The following is a 12,366-nucleotide window of genomic DNA, read 5'->3' on the forward strand; positions in this document are numbered from 1 at the left end:
CCCCAAGTCAGTCGATAAAGCCAAAGGAAAGATGAAGCATCAGGAGCAGGGTGCAGGTTGTATCAGCCCTGAACAGGGCATTGGCCCAGGGATGTCAGGCATGTGAGAGAGGTGAGCAGGGGAGCAGAGGACTAGCTGCTCTCCCAAACCCATCTCCATCCCACATGGTGATGGAGCACGACAAGTTTGCGTCGGTGGCATCCTGGTCCAACCCCTGCGCCCAGCTGCACGGTGCTGTGATGTCGGCTCCCAGGAAATGCGGCGGATCTGGCCTCACTATTTTTGCAGAGGAGACTAAAGGTAATTGAACAAAATCTGTTTCTGATTAAAGAGATTATATCTCGTAGAGCGTTTTTTAAAATTGCACTTAAATGGCTTTTATGTAGCTTGTTATTTTGCAATAAGATTAACACCAAGGTGGATTGAATTACCTGTTAATTCAACACATAATTTGCTGGTACCTCCATGTGCCATCAAGGATATATTTAAAGGTGTCTTGACAACAGATCCATAGAGCACACAATAAGGACATCATTACTTAAGAAGATACATCCCCAAAGAGATGCATGACATTAACCCCATCTGTAGATGACTAATCAGAGCTAAATCAGGAATGTTCCCTTTCAATCTAAAAGAAATGGTGCCCTATAAATTCCACATACAAAAATCCTAGTAATTTACCACATGATTAAACTGTAGTGATTTTTTTATACAGCAGTTTTGCTGCAATATTTTATCTTGGGATCCTAAAAAAAAGATTTACAGCTCTGAATGCAGTGCTCCTGCTTGGAATAATCAATACTGATTTTAATATACTTTTTAAAAAGATTTATTTCCTTGTTGTGGATTTAAATTGCAGCAGATTTAAATTGCAGGGTGCCAACAACTGATGAATTATGATTTAGGGCCAAATCTGTTTCACTTGGAAGAACGGTGATTTTAAATTCAATGAAGTTTCTCTGATGAGTAGAACAAGGAAGTTTTGGCCCGTATTTTTGTTGAAACCGCCCCAATAAAATAATTATCTTATCACACTGACAGCCACATGTATTTATGGCTGGAAAGCATCACACCCTGGAGACATGTGACAAACGTGCACTTTCTCTGCAGCTCTTCTCCAAATGCTGCTTTGTGCTTTGACTGAGCAAGGGTGGAAGGAGCGCCCAGGAATGTGGCCATCAGGTCACAACAAGTGAGCATATAGCTCCATAGCCCAAGCATGTTTACTTTACATACCTCAAGAATATTTTTTAAGATTTGATTTTATACGCTCTTTAATGGGGAAGGTGGTGGCATTTCCTCGCTGCTGTGCTCGGGCACCCACATGGAGATTGGGTGAGACCCTAGCCAGGGGACACCAGCATCTCCTCACTTCAGTGCCCTGCTCTCACCCGAGCGATTAATACTCTATATCCACAGAATGATAGTTGGATAAAAACCTTGTATTTAATCTTGTCCATCCCCAAGCAGTTCGTGATTGCTCCCAAGAGTCTATTCATGAGTGCTTTGTTCAGTCGAGTTTTAAATGACTCAAGAGCTGATAGGGACTCCACCACCTCCCATAGGAGATAAATCAGTACACTTAAATAAAAGACAAGATGGTATCTAGCATGCTGTTTCTACAACATTTGCCATTAGTTTTTACCCCAAGGCAAGCATGAAATAAACATTCCCTGCTCCCAGGTTAACTGCCTGCCTTTCGTTTGGTACAGCGTGGTACGGATTATGCTATCATCAACATACAAAATTAACTTCTACCCAGTGCTGACAGAGACACATTTAACATACATAGTTTGGCACTGCATCCAGCATTAATTTCCCAGTCCCAGACACAAGGAACGGAAAAGCTTTATTAGATCACTCGGTCCTGCTCACTGTTAGGCAAATGATTTGCTCCTTAGTGACAGCCTCTGGAGTTTTCTCCAGCCTGATTTGCAAAATCCTGCAGCATGAGGATCACCTCCCTGTGGACTGCACATTTTACTTCACATGTATATTTACATTTGTATTTTCTGCATCTTTCTTAAAATCACCCTTATTTTTTCTAGCTGCACTTCTAGGATTCCCTCTCATTAATTCCTCCCCCACTCTTTTTTTTGCCCGGCTATACGATTTTCCACAAGTTAACCCATCCAACTCCCCATAATGACTGTGAGCTTCTCAGGTTTTACTCCAAGTAATTAATATTTTTCTTACGCAGAGGCCTGAAGGCTGAAGGTGGCACCGCTAGCAGGTTCCCCACGGCCACTGGGGCAAGAGACCTGCCCCTGTGACAATGCCTTTGCTATCTCCTTCCTCTATCAGGGCCAGATCCCAAAGGCACGCCGAGCTCCCTGTTTCCACCAGCTCCCTTCCAGCACCCTTGCTTCTTTCTGTGATGAGATGGAGTATTTCTCTTCACATGGATTAACTGCAATTTTCCTATTTTTAACGTTAATGTTATTTCACTCTAACCACGTTTTCCTTCATATCTAGGCAATTACAGGACAATTCACAGCAAATTTTCATGGGGATAGTTCATTATGTACTAGAAAATATACAATAATGAAGCGTGAAAAACATGGCAGCTTGCAATGGCGTTTGCTTTCAGACTGTGAATAAAAGTGGGGAAATAGTGTTCTGTAGAGCCTGGAAAGTATTTGAATTAGGAGAGAGCAAGATTATTTAAAATAAAAAAATAGGGCAGAGACTTCCCAAATAAATTATGGTGTGACTAATAATGTATCGATTCTATTTTTTAATTCCTCCTAAAGCATTTCAATTACCTTTTAATTTTCATGATTGTGCAGTCACCAAAAACCGAGGTTCTAGCACATGGGTAGAAATCAAAGGTTCCATGATATATGTATTTTAAGTTGTTGCTTAGTGCAAAGGAAAAACAAAATTCAGTACCTCAAGGGTTAAATCAAATTCATAAATACTGATTCTGCTATCTGAATAAGCACCTTGTGCAGAAATTGTCCTTCCTCATAGTGATGATCAAACATTGTGGTGACAAATTGGTTTCTCTCAGACCAGGTGCTCAAGTCAAAAGGCGGTTTCAGAAGGACAAATCTCAGGGAATGGCTCTAATCACATTGGGCTCTTCAGCCCATACAGACAGAGCAGGCACTGTTACAAGAAATTGTGCAGCAAGCTTGCTTCAAGCATTCCTCTCTCCCACAGGCTGTATAGTAAGTGCAAGAAATGATTCAGAAGGGCCATTCTTGCTTCCCTCAGACATATTTTGCTAAACCGTGGCAATAAAGATCAACTCTACCAGTTTCTTTTTCTCCTGCCTCATGTCTTTCTGCATCTGTCAACATTAGACTATATGTAAAGAGCGGGCTGCGTATTTTTACAGCTCCTTACAACGAGGCAGGCAAGCAATGGATCTTGCACCAGGTGCAGACTGACTGGGGACTGAGGAGGGGTGTGGGAAAAGGGTGTCCTAAAGGTCTTGGAGACCTGTCTTCCCCATTGCTAGCACTCGATGAGGGCATATGCATGCATCACATGTAGTATTTCACTACATCAGGTCTGCGTCTGCTCCTCCCTCCACTGGAAGGAATTAAACCCACTTTCTGGTTGCTGCCCTTTTGCTATCAAAGCCAGCACTTGGAATAGGAACAAAATATGTAATGGATTCAGAAAAACTTGCTTTTCACAGATCCCTAAAAATGGAAACAGTTTTAGTAGTAGTCTCTGAAGATGAGGTGGACTGAGGATTTTATGGAAGCAGAGGGCATTTGAGGAGCCTGCAGACTGCTTGCACTGCTGCCTTTTAATGCTGGAGTTCATCTCCTGAAGCCTGAGGATAGCAAAATAAGTTGTTGGGAGGCAACGCGTTAAACACCCCAGACTTTCAAGTATAAAGACCAAGACCTGCAAGAAATCAAAGTGTTTCTGCAGGCTGTCCAGAAACACGTTATCTGTGACACAAGGGGGCTACCCATTGCTGGGGCATATCTTTGCACATACCCACTTCTCCAAGGAGACAGTAACGCCACCTCCTAGCGAGAGCTATCCTCCAGGTCTTGGCGCTTGACCTCTACCAGCCCAAAGCTAATTCTTTTACCTTTGCACGAAAAAATCTCCAGTTCCCTGCCTCCCCCCAGATCTTCCCTTGAATAAAGACTCCCTGAGGATCTGCCTGCAGTGCTGCTCATTGCTTTTCTTGCATACCCTCTGGGGAGTAAAGCCATTCAAGATGTCAGATTTACCTCTGTGCACACCATCGTCAGCTTGGAAAGGAAGATATCCCATTATTTCTGTGGAATAAAGGGTTAAGTTCTCAGTTGTAAAATTGAGAGTGGTGTTCCTACAAAGTGAAATGAAGCAATAAAACGCAGTTACACATTATATTTAACCAGATTCTTTCTGAGCTGTTTCAGAGCCTGAGCTGAAGCAGTAGTTGAGCTTCAGACTGGGACTGGCTGCTCTGGGGTTCTTCTCCCCAGCCAGGAGTGCTGCCGTGTCCCTCCCCCAGGACAGTCCCTCTAGCTTAAAATAGCCTCTTGCTGCTCACAATGTTTTTAAGACTCTCACAAATGTTCTCCGAATCACTGATCACAAGAAGTATTCCCTGCATGTGTCTATTATTAAATGAATAGCATTTGCTTTGAGTTCTTCATAAAAACCAAATCTGTATTCTTCACAGGGAATACATATATGGCATTTGGGTGTCTTCAACGACCTTGCTACCTTCCTCTTCCTCCCAAGCACAGACCTAGTGTTGATTTGGGGTGTCCTGATGAGAAAACTGCCATATACAAATCTTTATGCTGAAACGACTGATGAAAACAGGAAGGATATGGGCTGTCATGGAGAAAAAGATGGGTAAGCACTGGAGAAGACTCCAACAGCAAATGGAGGGGGGTGAGGTAGGTTGAGGAACTCCAATAAAAGAAACAAGCATACAGAAGAGAGGACTGAAATATTTGTAAGTTATTAATTTACAACACCATTTAACTAATTCTTTACCAACTATAGGCAGTGGTTTCACATAAGTCTAATAATTTATCATCCTAATGCAACATCCTAGTGTTGAACTCAAGACCTTTTCAAGGTGAGTGAGCGTTGACTGGCATAGAATGGGCACGCTGGTAGGCATGCAGATGGACCTTATTTCCAAGAGGCTCGTAACCTGAGTTTCAAAAGTACAGAGAACTAGAGCTGCCCAGAGACTGCAGCCCAAGTCAAAAAGAGACTGAATGCCAAGGTGAGAGAAGAAGTCAGGAGTTTCTAGCTCCATCATTACCAAATTCTCCTCTCCTACCTTCTCACTATCAATGGGTTTTTGTGAAAGTTAACACATTTTGATGGCCAGTACCTGGCTCAGGGGCCCTGCCCAACCCTGCCCTTGCATGGCACTGACCACTCGGCCAGTGTCTCTGAGACTGCAGCTCGGCTGAATTCCTGTGGCAGCAACGAGACATTCTGACATTTTCATTTCTCCTGAAAGTATGTGTCCGGGGATGCCCAGGGAGTCTTATTTAGCAGAGCATTGAAACACAAGCCCATTACTCTGCCTGTCAAGTTACTTATATGGTTCTCCATCACCGCAGTGCCTACTGTCTTTATATTGTTGTAGATGAAAGAAGTTTATCCCCCAAGGTAAGGAAATGTTAGCCCTAGCCTATGAACCATGAGCTAGAGGCTAAGACCACACAGGGAAGTTTGTGGCTCATTGGGGAAATTCACTGTTCTCTAAACCAACTTCCAAATCCTGCTTTCCTCATCAGCTCTTCTCCATTTCATTACAGCATGTCCCTTGCCATCAAATGAGGCTTTTGCATCTATTTTTCTTCTATGCTCCAAAAAGAAACTTCTGGCAGTTTTTCTTAAATTTAATATTTTCCTGAAAAACAATATTTTCACAATGATCTCTAATGAGAATCCACAGCCAACCCCCCAAATAGATGCCGTATTTTCAATTCTTGCACGAAGCAAGGAAGGAGAGAAAGAAACCATATCATTTATTTTCCTAAGGATGAAACGGTATCATTTATTTCCTAAGGATTTTCCTAAGAATACAACCAAAACAATCTGCTTGTAACCTTGTGAGAGCACAGCTCCATTTGGTCACGCCAAACCCTCCTAGGCTGCATACTCTCCCAAAAAAGCTTAACACTGTCTCTGAAAACAAACGCACTGAAAAGGAGGATTTTCCAATGGGCTCTACCTGTGGGAATATTCTCATGTACATCAGAGGGGCAAAATCAGGTCTGGCGTGGAGTGATGCTGCAAATACTCCTCTAACGAGCTTTTTCTGCCAGAGCATGTTTCTGTGGCAAAGACCACACAGACAGTGGGGGGCTTCCTCCCACAGAGAGTTTTGGGCAAAACTGCTTCAGTTCGTGAGATCTGGTCCATGCCCAAAGCCAAACATTTGCTTCTCAGGGATGTTCCTGCACTCCCTCCAGATAAATCATGCTGGCAGGGATGACTTAGCAGGGGGCAAATTTCATCAGAGGCCAGGATATCACCTCAGCCTTCCTTTCAACGTAACGGTAGGTTTTTAATCAGGGACTCTTTCTGATTACTCCTGAGTGCCATAAACAACCAGGATTTGCTATCATGCTTTTGGATTATTACCAAAATCGTGGTGATATAATACACACCACGCAAAAAATGATTACTGCTGCATGCAGATAAAATGCTTGCAATTAAAGAGCACTAACTTCCATGCTGGCTGCTTTAAACAACTCCTGCCATTATCATCTTTGATAATAATTAATCCCCATCGTTTTACACAATCCAGAGCTGCTTTGGCAGTTTTTGACATGTCCCATCTGGGTTTATTTCTTTATTTATTTATTTTAAGAAGCATTGTCATCAAGAAACCTGGAAGACCCAAGAAAGAGTTGATTGATCACAAGGTCCTATCAAATGTCAAAGCTGGCCCTTGCTGACCTCCCATCTATTCAGAACTGCTTTGATTTAATCTACAAACTGGCTGCCTCTCCTGCCTGTGAGTTCTGTCTGTAACCCATGTGTCAGTGTTTTGAGATATGACCTGCTTCACGCTCCATTCATCTCATCTGAAGGACGGAAATTAAACTGGAGGGTCAGCAAGGGGCACAGCTCAAAATACACACACATTAAACTGGAGTCTTTTGTTTGGGCCCATCAGAAGAGTTAGAGCAACCATCAAAAATGATATTCAAGTGGAATTGATTTTCTTTTTCCTATTGAAATTTGTAGTACTAATATACGTGGAAGGGTGGCACGCCTTGCCACAGCAGAAGGAAAAATAATCATGGTGCCTTCCCAGAGAAGTGCTTGTGATGCCTTGTAATGCTATGAGTATATGAGTGTGTTGATACCTCCAGGTATAGTAGTGTGCACAAGGCAGTATTTCCATTGTAAATCCCGTATTTCAAGCCTTTTTACACTGATCATAATATTACAGCTTGAACTGAATCACAGTGGAAAGTTCACAGCATGGATCACAATGTTTTAAACCTCATTTGTCTTACTTGGGTTTTATTATAATTTGGAAAATGCTTAGCTCCAGTTCTTGCCCTGTGGAACACGGCCAGCAGCTCAGATGGATAAGTCTCAAGGGTGACCACAGCTTTGCAGAGCAATTTTCATACTGGCTTTTACTTGGCGAGGAGAATGAGTATGAACATGAACCCCCAATGGCCATGCCAGCCTTCACGCACTCCTGCAGCTCTGGCATGAGCTGCTCCGACTCAGAGACACTCCTTGCACGAACTGCAGGGTAAGCCAAGGCTCCTGCAGGCTGTCTGCAGGTGGACCTGCCAATATTTGGGTGGACTCAGCCTTGAGATTCCCTGTGAATAAGCCAGGCTGCTCCAGTCATTACACAAATGTTCCTGTGATAGGTGGCTACAAACCAGATTTTCATTTGTAGAGGCAAGGTGGAAGGCCTGGGTTCAGCTCGGAGTCCTCTTGTACCTCCATTCCACCAAGTGTGGGTTTGATATAAGAGCCACTACCATCACTTTGAGACACCAGGAGAGCATATTTATTGATGGCCAAATAACTTGTTCTCCCATTCTCCTATTTTTATCGAGCTTCCTTTTGCTGTTTTCCCTACCCCTTAACTCCTTCTCTCAGCCTGAAGCACCCACGGGTAGCAAGATGCACCTTGAGATGCTCAGATAACAAACCACACACACCCCAGACACGCAGTGGGACATGCAGCTGAGACAAGTGTTTCTCCTTGCAATCTCTTCTTTCTCACAGGTCTGTAAAAATTCCCAGGCTGTGTCTGCTCATAGTTGATTAAAGTCTAATGCACTAACCTATTGGGTACGTAGATTACTACTAAGTGATGACATTTAACTAAAGTAGCACCATCCCCACTAACAAAAAGAGCACATAAAGGGGTTCACACTCAGGGCTCCCATGAGAACATTGGTGATCATCACCATTTTTGTAAATCACCTTGTCGACTCAGTAATACGAAAAAGCCCAAATCCCATTGTTCCATGTCTTTCTTCAGCCTAGTATCCTTAATAAATTAATTAAATTAAAAACCTTAACAATTTAAACTTAAAAGCTAAAGGAGACATTGTTTCTGATGGTATGCTGCTGTTTGCAAATCTACCTGCCAATCAACAGCAGAAAAAAATGTAGTGATTTGTAAAGAGGTTTCTTCTTTGGAAGAAAAAAACAGAATGGTATTTATCAAAGGCACATTTGCCCTTGAGTCTGAAAAAAGAAAGCATGAAAATGCCTTCAAATTCTTTTTAGTTCTAAGGCATGTCTTTTTGTTCATGCTTAACTGCAGAAGAAAAATTAGGAACAAGTGTGTGCATATCAGTGCATGTGTTAGCATAGGCTTTAATTGGTTAGGAGTAAATTAATGGCTGCTTGCAATATTTCTGGCAATCTGTTATAAGCTATGTAAATTTTTAAAAGAGGTTTCTTGAAAAGGCTGGCTGAAATCCTGTAATTCATATTCTGCTGGGGGAATTGATTTGAGAAATAATAATGAAATGTTTTACCTCAGTGATGAATCTCAGTTTTGTAGCACTGCAATTTTTTAAAGATTCTTGTAAATAACGCTACGAGTGTTTCTAAGAATAATCTACTTGAAATAACTATATCTGTCTCTGAATTAGTAGCATTTTTTCACTGTTCTTTTTCACCTCTTTCTTATTCCACCATTCCAGGGGTTCATTGCAAAGCCAGCATTAGCTTTGATATTATTATAATAAATTAAAATCCAACATTTGTTACCACGTGGCCTGCTCCAGTAGGTTTTAATAGCAGTTTTGCTATTGAATTCAGTGGGAACTTAATCAAGTCCTTAAGAGGCAGGTCCAGTTTTATAGAGGCAAGCTGGAAATGGCCCAACACACCACTGACTCTTCAAGGTGAGCCTGCCTTGGTCATTTCGGTGGGAGCTGTTAAACCGTGATTGGGACAGAGGAAAAACACCTACCTTGACTGCCCAGGGCACTCATTAAGGCTGCAGGAGAAGAATTAAAGCCTCACATGAGGTAGATGAAGGACATGGACCTGAACCTCCCACAATCACTCCTCCGTCAGCACACCCAGGGAAAGGGAAAATCTCCCATGGCAATGAACCAACTGTTGAACGACCACTTCTCCTCACTCCGCTCATCGTTTCAATAGCTACCCACTATTCACACGGACCACCCATGCTCTAGATGGTCAGTGACCAACTCTCATGACCAAAACATAGCTCTTTAAAAGGCTCACAATCCAAAACACAGGGTTTTCTTCCGGTTTTCAGGGAACTTGCAGTGACTGCGCTTCAGCTGAATACATACCATATGCCCAAGCAAGTTTTAATTGCTGTTGGCCTGGGAGACACACAGACGGAAAGAGACACTTCCACTTGTCTGGGGAACAACCCCGGCAGTAGGAAACTCAGGCCAAAGAGGCCCACTCCAGAAATACAGCCCGATGAAGAAAATTAGAAAGTTTTATTGCTTGTCCTAGGCAGGTAATACTGAATGTCTTTGGAGGAAAGCCCCATGGCAGGAACTGACTAAAAGCAAATTACTGGTATAGCTTTTATTATGGCTGTATGTATCGCTCCTGCAATGTGCCTAGCTGCTTTAGCTCTATTTTTCTCTTATCTTCTATATCTGACACTTTCCTTTTTAATGCTTAGCGATATGCAAGAAAGTATCTTGTGCTGTCCATAACGCTGTTATCCTTTAATAAAAAATTAGAAGCTACCAAAAAAAGAGAGAGGGAGGGAAGGAGAAAGGCTATGAAAGAATATGGCTCGATGCCTAGAAAACTTCAATATGTTGTAAAAGGAAAAGATTGCTAATTAGGCTCTTGCGTAGTCTATTCTAGTCCCCTCTGTGCTGCAAGAAATTTAACCCAGCTCACTTGGCTGATGGTTGGAGACGTGGGAATAGAGTGTGGGAGCTCTGGAATCAGATTATTGAGATGATCTATGAAGTAATGAGGCAGTGAAATGCAGCTGGATGCAGGGATTTCACTGTTGGGCTCAAAACACAGGGAAAAGGTTCTTAAATTAAACAGAAGGCTGGTCCACCCCACGGCTCGTCATTACACTTGGCTGTACTAAAGCCTCCCACCAAACTGGCCCCACATTTCTTGTGTGCTGAGTGATGCAAGGCAGGGAAAGCAGGCTTTGGAAAAGCTGACTGCTACTCCAGATGCTCTGAGAGATCAGCCATGCTGTTTTGGAAAAGAGGAAGAAAATCATGCAGGGAGCACCACGAGAGCTCTGCAGGCCATGAGAAGACCCTATGGATGCATTCCTTGATCTCCCAGTTTTTAACACCTGCAGCCAAACTCCATGTTTCTGTAGGATAAGTAGGGTGCAAACCCATGTGGAGTGGAGAACATGATTTGGAGTTTGGGAAAGACAAATGGGATGGAAATACACCTGTCAGAGCAGTCATCCCCGGAGGTCTCAGCTCTACTGCTTGCACCTCCGACCACACGGGCGGGCTTTCCCGGGAGCCACCGGCTGGGTCTGGCCCCTGCTTGTCCCACGGATACCACGAGGAAAGCGGCTCTCGTGCAGGACCTCCAGCACAGCTGCTCATGTCATCCCCACTGTTATTCATCAACCTGCTGATTCAGGAACAGCTGCTCCCAAGTAATTTTAGGTTTGCTAACGCTGGGTTTTCTTTCCTGCACTTACAAATGTCCTGTCTGCAGCTTCTGCTGCTGTTATTATAATGGCCTGGGCAAAATCTGTCATCTCTCAGAGATTTTGGTGACTTGAACTTGGTAAATCGTGTTCCACTAGTGATTTCAGTTGGAAAAACTGCTATTTTGAAGTCTAACTACCTGACCTTAGCTGGAGATCAGCAGCTCAGTTACAAACATTTACAGGCATAAAAAATTATTTTGAAAAATATGGGAGAGCCTTTAAACTCTCAGCGTTGTATCTTTGCGCAGAGGCAGATGAAATAACATGCTCACCAGAGAAAGCTTCACTGCTACCATGGAGTAATAGGTACGGGCTCATAAACAAGCACGCAAGCTACCTGCTGGCCCATCCAGGCAGTAGGCTTGGAAAGATATATTTATACACAAATAACACGTGGCTTGATTTGCATACTAATTAATCTGTAATATCTTATTTGCATATATATTAATCTGAAGGTGTTATATAAAATACTTGCTTTTAAGGAGCGCTAGTGCATACTTGACAGACAGCATGATAATCTTCATTTTAGGTTAAAAAAGGAATTAATAATGACTTTGGTTAATATTGAAGAGCAAGTTCAAAAAGAGAAATGGAAAACATCTGCAGCCTCGAGTCATTAGGGCAAACTCCATTGAGGCCAAGGAATTTATTCAGCCTTCGCAGTTCAGCGAGGTGACTCAGAGCTTCCTCCTGCAGAGTCAGACGGGCTCATTGTGGCCCCGTCTCCCCCTGGGCAGGTCGCTCGTGCCACCAGCCACAAAAGTATGCCATGAATGTGGGTAATTCACCCTCAATTTAATGTTGTCTTTCCTCCTGGAGACTGCAGCAGCCATCACAGGCAGAGCTGCAGACAGACAAGCACGGAAGGAGGAGATGTTGTCTCAGCTAAGTCAAGGCAGGGAAGAAGAGGCGGGAAAAGCTGAGGCGGTTCTGCTCAGCTTACAGCCTGCCTGGGGCCCGAGGTGGGCAAGGTGGAAGTGTGAGGAGGCTACAGACCAGTGCCCCAACCTGGCTGAGCATTTACACTGAAACAACATGAACCAGATATGCTGCTTCATCCGAAACGCAACATTTTGTAGAGTTACGGCCAGTCGGAGGGCAGTTTCTTCGGGAAAGCTTTGGGGACCCAAGGCTTCCAGGGCACTTTGGACCACATGTGAAGCTGGACACAAACTCCCGGGTTTCTGACCCACATGCCTGGGGATGGGGTTTCATTATGGGAAAGGGAATTCTCAACTAGA

At 43.3% G+C, this 12,366-nt stretch overlaps 1 long non-coding RNA gene across 2 annotated transcripts in view; it reads right to left on the bottom strand.

Moving 5' to 3' along the window:
• The window catches only part of LOC142413028 (uncharacterized), a 69,824-nt gene that overhangs the window by 24,521 nt on the left and 32,937 nt on the right, over positions 1-12,366 (bottom strand). For both annotated transcript variants that reach the window (XR_012776668.1, XR_012776667.1), the window contains exon 3: positions 4,203-4,300. This is a non-coding gene — a long non-coding RNA (uncharacterized LOC142413028). The remainder of the gene's footprint in view (positions 1-4,202; positions 4,301-12,366) is intronic.

Source organism: Mycteria americana, chromosome 7 (genome assembly GCF_035582795.1).
Source record: "Mycteria americana isolate JAX WOST 10 ecotype Jacksonville Zoo and Gardens chromosome 7, USCA_MyAme_1.0, whole genome shotgun sequence".
NCBI lineage: Eukaryota > Metazoa > Chordata > Aves > Ciconiiformes > Ciconiidae > Mycteria > Mycteria americana.